This window comes from Girardinichthys multiradiatus, chromosome X (genome assembly GCF_021462225.1).
Source record: "Girardinichthys multiradiatus isolate DD_20200921_A chromosome X, DD_fGirMul_XY1, whole genome shotgun sequence".
Classification (NCBI taxonomy): Eukaryota; Metazoa; Chordata; class Actinopteri; order Cyprinodontiformes; family Goodeidae; genus Girardinichthys; species Girardinichthys multiradiatus.
The window spans coordinates 40,253,663-40,262,516 of record NC_061817.1 but is presented as its reverse complement, the minus strand read 5'-3'; positions in this window follow the sequence as shown (position 1 = coordinate 40,262,516).

Below are 8,854 nucleotides of genomic sequence, written 5' to 3'. Positions count from 1 at the left end.
CATATTGTAGTTGTTTACATAATTAGCAATAAAATTAAATAAATACCCTAATTATGTGTTGCGTGTTTACTGTGGTATACAGCAAAGGCCCCAAACACTGGGTACCTGTCCCTGCATTGCTTAGCAACGGGCCCCCAATACAGAACGTGATACTCCTGACCCAAAGGTCGGGGAGCCATGATACTGTACACATTTGAAACCAGATATTTACATAAAGAAGCATTTTTCTCACTGTGTCAATTAGGATTAACAAAATTATTTCTATTTCCCAAACGGCAGAATATTCAGAGGGTTTCATTTATCTCCTCAGTATTTGGCAGAATCGCTCTTTAATCTGTCTGATTTGGGTCAAATGTTCTGGTAGTAATGAATAATCAGTAATGTGCTGGAATTTTGGCCCAATCCAATTGGGCTTCTGGATCAGGTCTGTAACCTTGTTCACAGACGTTTTCAGCTTGGCCCAAAAATGTTCTCTGGGACTGAGATCAGAACTTTGACAGCACATCACATTCAGAACATGGACCTTGTAGTCCTTCAACCACTTTGTACCGAATTGGGTGTTACGCTGAGGGACACGACGTAGGTCAGAACATGGACACAACAGAACATTTCTGTATTAAAACTCTTTTTCTTTATTGTGATTTTCTGATAAACTTCTGAATTTGGGATTTTTATTAAGCCTGAATCATAAAAACAAATAAAATAAACCCTTAAATATATCTTTGTCTATGAAATAATAAGTTAGACTGTTGGCTCAGAGTAAACTTGCTTTAAGTTTGTTTAAAATGAAAAGCAGAACTCCTTACCTGCAGTGACACTGTTACAACACCAGGTGGCACTTGTCATATGTACAGGTCCTTCTCAAAATATTAGCATATTGTGATAAAGTTCATTATTTTCCATAATGTCATGATGAAAATTTAACATTCATATATTTTAGATTCATTGCACACTAACTGAAATATTTCAGGTCTTTATTGTCTTAATACGGATGATTTTGGCATACAGCTCATGAAACCCAAAATTCCTATCTCACAAAATTAGCATATTTCATCCGACCAATAAAAGAAAAGTGTTTTTAATACAAAAACATCAACCTTCAAATAATCATGTACAGTTATGCACTCAATACTTGGTCGGGAATCCTTTGGCAGAAATGACTGCTTCAATGCGGCGTGGCATGGAGGCAATCAGCCTGTGGCACTGCTGAGGTCTTATGGAGGCCCAGGATGCTTCGATAGCGGCCTTTAGCTCATCCAGAGTGTTGGGTCTTGAGTCTCTCAACGTTCTCTTCACAATATCCCACAGATTCTCTATGGGGTTCAGGTCAGGAGAGTTGGCAGGCCAATTGAGCACAGTGATACCATGGTCAGTAAACCATTTACCAGTGGTTTTGGCACTGTGAGCAGGTGCCAGGTCGTGCTGAAAATGAAATCTTCATCTCCATAAAGCTTTTCAGCAGATGGAAGCATGAAGTGCTCCAAAATCTCCTGATAGCTAGCTGCATTGACCCTGCCCTTGATAAAACACAGTGGACCAACACCAGCAGCTGACACGGCACCCCAGACCATCACTGACTGTGGGTACTTGACACTGGACTTCTGGCATTTTGGCATTTCCTTCTCCCCAGTCTTCCTCCAGACTCTGGCACCTTGATTTTCCGAATGACATGCAGAATTTGCTTTCATCCGAAAAAAGTACTTTGGACCACTGAGCAACAGTCCAGTGCTGCTTCTCTGTAGCCCAGGTCTGGGGAATGCAGCACCTGTAGCCCATTTCCTGCACACGCCTGTGCACGGTGGCTCTGGATGTTTCTACTCCAGACTCAGTCCACTGCTTCCGCAGGTCCTCCAAGGTCTGGAATCGGCCCTTCTCCATAATCTTCCTCAGGGTCCGGTCACCTCTTCTCGTTGTGCAGCGTTTTCTGCCACACTTTTTCCTTCCCACAGACTTCCCACTGAGGTGCCTTGATACAGCACTCTGGGAACAGCCTATTCGTTCAGAAATGTCTTTCTGTGTCTTACCCTCTTGCTTGAGGGTGTCAATAGTGGCCTTCTGGACAGCAGTCAGGTCGGCAGTCTTACCCATGATTGGGGTTTGAGTGATGAACCAGGCTGGGAGTTTTAAAGGCCTCAGGAATCTTTTGCAGGTGTTTAGAGTTAACTCGTTGATTCAGATGATTAGGTTCATAGCTCGTTTAGAGACCCTTTTAATTATATGCTAATTTTGTGAGATAGGAATTTTGGGTTTTCATGAGCTGTATGCCAAAATCATCCGTATTAAGACAATAAAAGACCTGAAATATTTCAGTTAGTGTGCAATGAATCTAAAATATATGAATGTTAAATTTTCATCATGACATTATGGAAAATAATGAACTTTATCACAATATGCTAATGTTTTGAGAAGGACCTGTAAATATGCATATTTGACAGCACCTCGCCTGCCAAACATGGGAATTGTGACACTCACTGGCCACTTTATTAGGTACACCTTGCTGGCACTGGGCTGGATCCTCTTTGTCTTCAACACTTTTTTAATTCTTTATGACCCAGATCCAACAAGGTGTCAGAAACATTCCTCAGAGGATCTGGTCAATATTGACACGATAGCATCACCACATCCAGGATGAGAACCTCCTGTTCCACCACAACCCAAAGCTGCACTGTTGGACTGAGATCTGGTGACCATTGGAGAACAGGGAAGATGGGTCCATTGTGGTCATAAAGGGATGGAGATGATCAGCAACAGAACTCAGGTAGGCCATGGGGTTAAATGATGCTTAGCAGGCAGAAGGTCAAAGTGGGCCAAGAAAACATCCCCCACACCACCAGTCAGAGCTGTTCATACAGGGTAGAATGGATCCACGCTCTCATGTTGTTTGACAAAGTTCTGATCCAACCATCTGAATGTTGCATCTCAAGTCCAGACTCATCAGACCAGGCAATATTTCTCTAACCTACTTTTCTGGTCCAGTTCTGGTGGGTCTGTGTGAATTATAGCTTGAGTTTGCTGTTCTTAGCTGACAGGAGGGGTCCCTGGTGTGGTCTTCTGCTGCTGTAGCCCGTCTGCTTCAAGGTTCCACATGTTGAACATTCAGAGATGGTGTTCTGCAGACCTAGGTTGTTACACATTAACTTTCTTTTATTGGTTTAACATTTAATGTGATTTAATATTGAATAAAAGGTAAGAAGCTACAACAAAATCAAGAGATAAAATTTTTTAATAGACTTTAAGTATCTGTGACTGATTTTTGTGTTTAAATTAATTGGTTTTCATGGAGCAAATCTTCTCCTGATATTCTTGTCCTTTTTTCTGTTGATCAGATCCAGATTAAATATACTTTCAATTAAAACATTCTTCAGTAAAAATCAGCCAGAATTTATATTTGTTTTAGAGTTTACAAAAGAGCTGACTTCTGTATGAATAGCATGATATCTTCTGCTGTGAAACAGGAACAAGATGCTGTCTGACCAGTTTGGTCCAGCTGTCGTCACTCTTTCACAAACACTTTAAAAAGCTTCACTGCTAGTTTAGTTTTTTCCATTTATGTTTAAATATTACAGAATAACACTGGCACAATGAAAAATGAGCTGAACCCACCTAGAGTTCCAGTCTTTCTCAGATAGCTTTCTTTAACACATTCCTAAACCTTTCTAGATTCATTGTTTTGTATTGAAAGAATTTCCTGCTCTTCTTCCAGCTTTTGACAGTAATCCAACCAGTTATCAGAAGGATTAACTTTCTTACGGTAAGCGGCTGGCACCAGATCTGTTTCCGGATTACTTGATAGGTCAGCTCAGAAAAACACCTAAATGGAAAACAATTACATTGTTCTCTTAGACCAGCCAGAAATGCATGTAGGAAAATAAAAATAAACACTAAATAACATGTTTACTGTTCATTAAAAAAACTGAAACTTTTGAAAAGACTGAAATATAAATGTTGTAGATAGATATAACTGCATGGAAACAGCCCTGCATCCAAACAGAAGGACACATTCAGGACCCAGAATTATTGCTGCCTCATCTGAGCCTATTTATGCTGGGCGAAGGTGAACCTACTGGTTATCAGAACACTGGGAGAACAAACATCAGTGAACATATGGAGGAGCTTTAATGCGAAGAGAAAAAGGCCATGGTTTAGATGCTCCACACACTGAAACCAGATGTTTACATCCACTAAATAAAAATACATAAACCTTCCTTCATGGAATCAAATGAAACATTTTCTGTTTTAGGTTAGATTATTAAAACAATTTCTATTTATCAATGTCACAATAATGACAGAGAGAGCGTTAAATGCTTTTCTTAAAGTCAGAAGATTTCATGCAATAAGATTACTGTGCCTTTAAACAAGCCCAGATGATGATGATGTTATGGCTTTGATAGGTTAGTTCGCAGCAGGTGAGTTAAATGGAGGACGTATTTTAAGGTCCCACCGCAAACATTCTACTTCCTTGTGTGACATCATGGAAACATCATGAAAGAAATTTCTGCCCAGATGTCAAGAGGTGAATGATGGACCTCCATCAGTCTGGTTCATCCTTGGGTCAAATGATTCCTCTGTTAGGCGTTTTAGATTCATTGTCGTTGTAGATCTGTTTCCTCCCTGTTTATTTTCTTTAGGTTGTCCCATTGTTTACATGGACATTTAGACTTCTGTTTAATTCCCTCCAGTATGTCTCCAGGTTCCTGTTCTTCTGTGATAATTAGCCTCACTGCTCACTTCTCCCTGCTCACCAGCTGCTCCACATTTCTCCTGACTAGCCCTACTTGTTCACTGGTCCATTCCCCACCCTACCTCTGTATTTATACCCTCTGGTTTTCATTGCTGACCACTGGTTCCTCTTGTTTGCTTACCTGCCTCATGTCCGTTGTCATTCCTCCTAGTCCCCAGTTTTGCTCCTCATGTTTCCATTGCTCATTCTGGTTCTTTGTCACTACTCCAAGCCTTGTTCCTTAAGTTTTGTAAGTTTTCTTATTTTTCCTTAGTATTAGAAACGAAATGAACGGGTTCTGGTGAGAAATGTGTGAATCAACCTCAGAACAAAAGCTAAAGACCTTGTGAAGATGCTGCTAAAGCTGGTAGGAGAGTCATTATCCACAATAAAACCAGTCCTACACAAACATAGGCTGGAAGGCCTAAGACTTTAAAGTGTGAAGACATGTCCTGTGGTCTGATGAGACTTAAACTAAAGTGTTTTGACATAATGTCCATCATTACATTTACAGGAAAAAGGTAGAAGCTTGAAACTGAGAACATCCTAACTGTGAAGTACGGAGGTGGCAGCATCATGCTGTGGGGGTGTTTTGCTGCAGGAGGGGCTGGTGCACTTCACAAAACAAAGGCCTCATTAGGAAAGAACATTATGTGGAAATATTGAAGCAACATCTGCAGACATCAGCCAGGAGGTTAAACTTGGACACAGATGGGTCCCCATGGACAATGTCAGATACAGAGTGGCTGAAGGACAACAAAGTCCATGTTCTGGAGAGGACAACATACCCACAGATTTGACCCAGATATTTTAGGAATGAGCCGAAGCTTTGTGTCGGAACTTTGTTTTTGAACAAGTCCATGAAGTTTCTGTGGGACATTATGTGAAGCAAAGAATCAGATAACATAAAGATATGAAAGAAGTTCATTAGTGTCTGTAAACTGTATAAAACTGATGTACAAATAAGATCAAATGTTCAGGAATGTTGCCCGGTTAGACTTACTTGTCTTTCAAGTCTCCGTAGAGAACACTTCAGTTGTTTCCAGTCGTCCCTAACCCTAATCTTCAGTTAAAGTCTAAAGGCACCTGTCCCTCATTTGCAGTTTATTCCTGACAAATTATTTATTTGTGAGATATTACTTTAACAACACTCAATGAAACATTTTTCTCTTTAAAACTGAACCACAAGGGGAATTTAAAAAGTCTCCTCCTTCAGAGGATTATGCTTTGGTCTGTGATGTAATTCAGGTTTAGGTTTCTTCATGGAGACACATTTACCAACAGCTGGATACAGTGTTATTGACCAGAACCCTTCAGGAAGTCCAGTCCTAACATCATGTCATCTGATATGTGAGTCTTCCTTTTTGTCTTTGTGTAGAAATCAACCAGGACATCTTCTGATGCTGTGAATAACATCATCTCTAATTCCACAGACAGAGATCTACTATACTTTGTCTCTGTCGGATGTAATGGACCTTGAGGGAAACTGTTCCAGATGATGATATTCTGGCATGTTGTCGGTTCCCTTCACTCTGGAAAAGAAACCAAAAGGTTTGAATAGAATGGTTCTGTCTTAAAGACTATCTAATGTAGATGATCTGATGAGTGTATGCTTCTGAGAGAATGGTCACCGCTGTAACAAGGAGATGAACCAGCAGCACATAGATGTTGCTCCTAGTCTGACTGACCAGGCCCGGATCAACCCGGTTGAATTCTGGTGGTTTAATTCAACATAACATCCTTCACTCTCTTCTAAGGGTTGTTTATAATTACGTTCTGAATTCAAGCAAGAGGAACATGCAGACATCCAACCATGCAGACATCCAACCATGCAGACATCCAACCATGCAGACATCCACGCATACAGTACATCCAACCATGCAGACATCCAACCATGCAGACATCCAACCATGCAGACATCCAACCATACAGACATCCAACCACACAGACATCCACCATGCAGACATCCAACCATGCAGACATCCAACCATACAGACATCCAACCATGCAGACATCCAACCATGCAGACATCCAACCATGCAGACATCCAACCATACAGACATCCAACCATGCAGACATCCAACCATACAGACATCCATCCATACAGACATCCAACCACGCAGATATCCAACCACACAGACATCCAACCATACAGACATCCAACCACACAGACATCCAACCAGACAGACATCCAACCACACAGACATCCAACCATACAGACATCCAACCATGCAGACATCCAACCATGCAGACATCCAACCATGCAGACATCCAACATACAGACATCCAAACATGCAGACATCCAACCATGCAGACATCCAACCATACAGACATCCATCCATACAGACATCCAACCACGCAGACATCCAACCACACAGACATCCAACCATGCAGACATCCAACATACAGACATCCAACCATGCAGACATCCAACCATGCAGACATCCAACCATACAGACATCCAACCATGCAGACATCCAACCATACAGACATCCAACCATACAGACATCCAACCATACACACATCCAACCATACAGACATCCAACCAAGCAGACATCCAACCATACAGACATCCAACCATACAGACATCCAACCATGCAGACATCCAACCACACAGACATCCAACCATGCAGACATCCAACCATACAGACATCCAACCATACAGACATCCAACCATACATACATCCAACCATACAGACATCCAACCATGCAGACATCCAACCATGAGACTCCAACCATACAGAACTCCAACCACACAGACATCCCATACACACATCCACCATACAGACATCCAACACAAGCCGACATCCAACCATACAGACATCCAACCATACAGACATCCAACCATGCAGACATCCAACCATACAGACATCCAACCATGCAGACATCCAGCCATCCAACCATGCAGACATCCAACCATACAGACATCCAACCATGCAGACTTCCAGCCATCCAACCATGCAGACATCCAACCATGCAGACATCCAGCCATCCAACCATGCAGACATCCAACCATACAGACATCCAACCATGCAGACATCCAGCCATCCAACCATGCAGACATCCAGCCATCCAACCATGCAGACATCCAACCATGCAGACATCCAACCATACAGACATCCAACCATGCAGACATCCAACAATGCAGACATCCAACCATACAGACATCCAACCATGCAGACATCCAACCATGCAGATATCCAACCATACAGACATCCAACCATGCAGACATCCAGCCATCCAACCATGCAGACATCCAACCATACAGACATCCAGCCATACAGACATCCAACCATGCAGACATCCAACCACACAGACATCCAACCATGCAGACATCCAACCATACAGACATCCAACCATGCAGACATCCAACCATGCAGACATCCAACCATACAGACATCCAACCATGCAGACATCCAACCATGCAGACATCCAACCATACAGACATCCAACCATACAGACATCCAACCACACAGACATCCAACCATACACACATCCAACCATACAGACGATCCACCAAGTCAGACATCCACCATACAGACATCCAACCATACAGACATCCAACCATGCAGACATCCAACCCACAGACATCCAACCATGCAGACATCCAACCATACAGACATCCAACCATACAGACATCCAACCATACATACATCCAACCATACAGACATCCAACCATGCAGACATCCAACCATGCAGACATCCAACCATACAGACATCCAACCACACAGACATCCAACCATACACACATCCAACCATACAGACATCCAACCAAGCAGACATCCAACCATACAGACATCCAACCATACAGACATCCAACCATGCAGACATCCAACCATACAGACATCCAACCATACAGACATCCAACCACACAGACATCCAACCATACACACATCCAACCAAGCAGACATCCAACCATGCAGACATCCAACCATACAGACATCCAACCATGCAGACATCCAACCACACAGACATCCAACCATGCAGACATCCAACCATACAGACATCCAACCATACATACATCCAACCATACAGACATCCAACCAGCAGACATCCAACCACACAGACATCCAACCATACAGACATCCAACCATACACACATCCAACCATACAGACATCCAACCAAGCAGACAT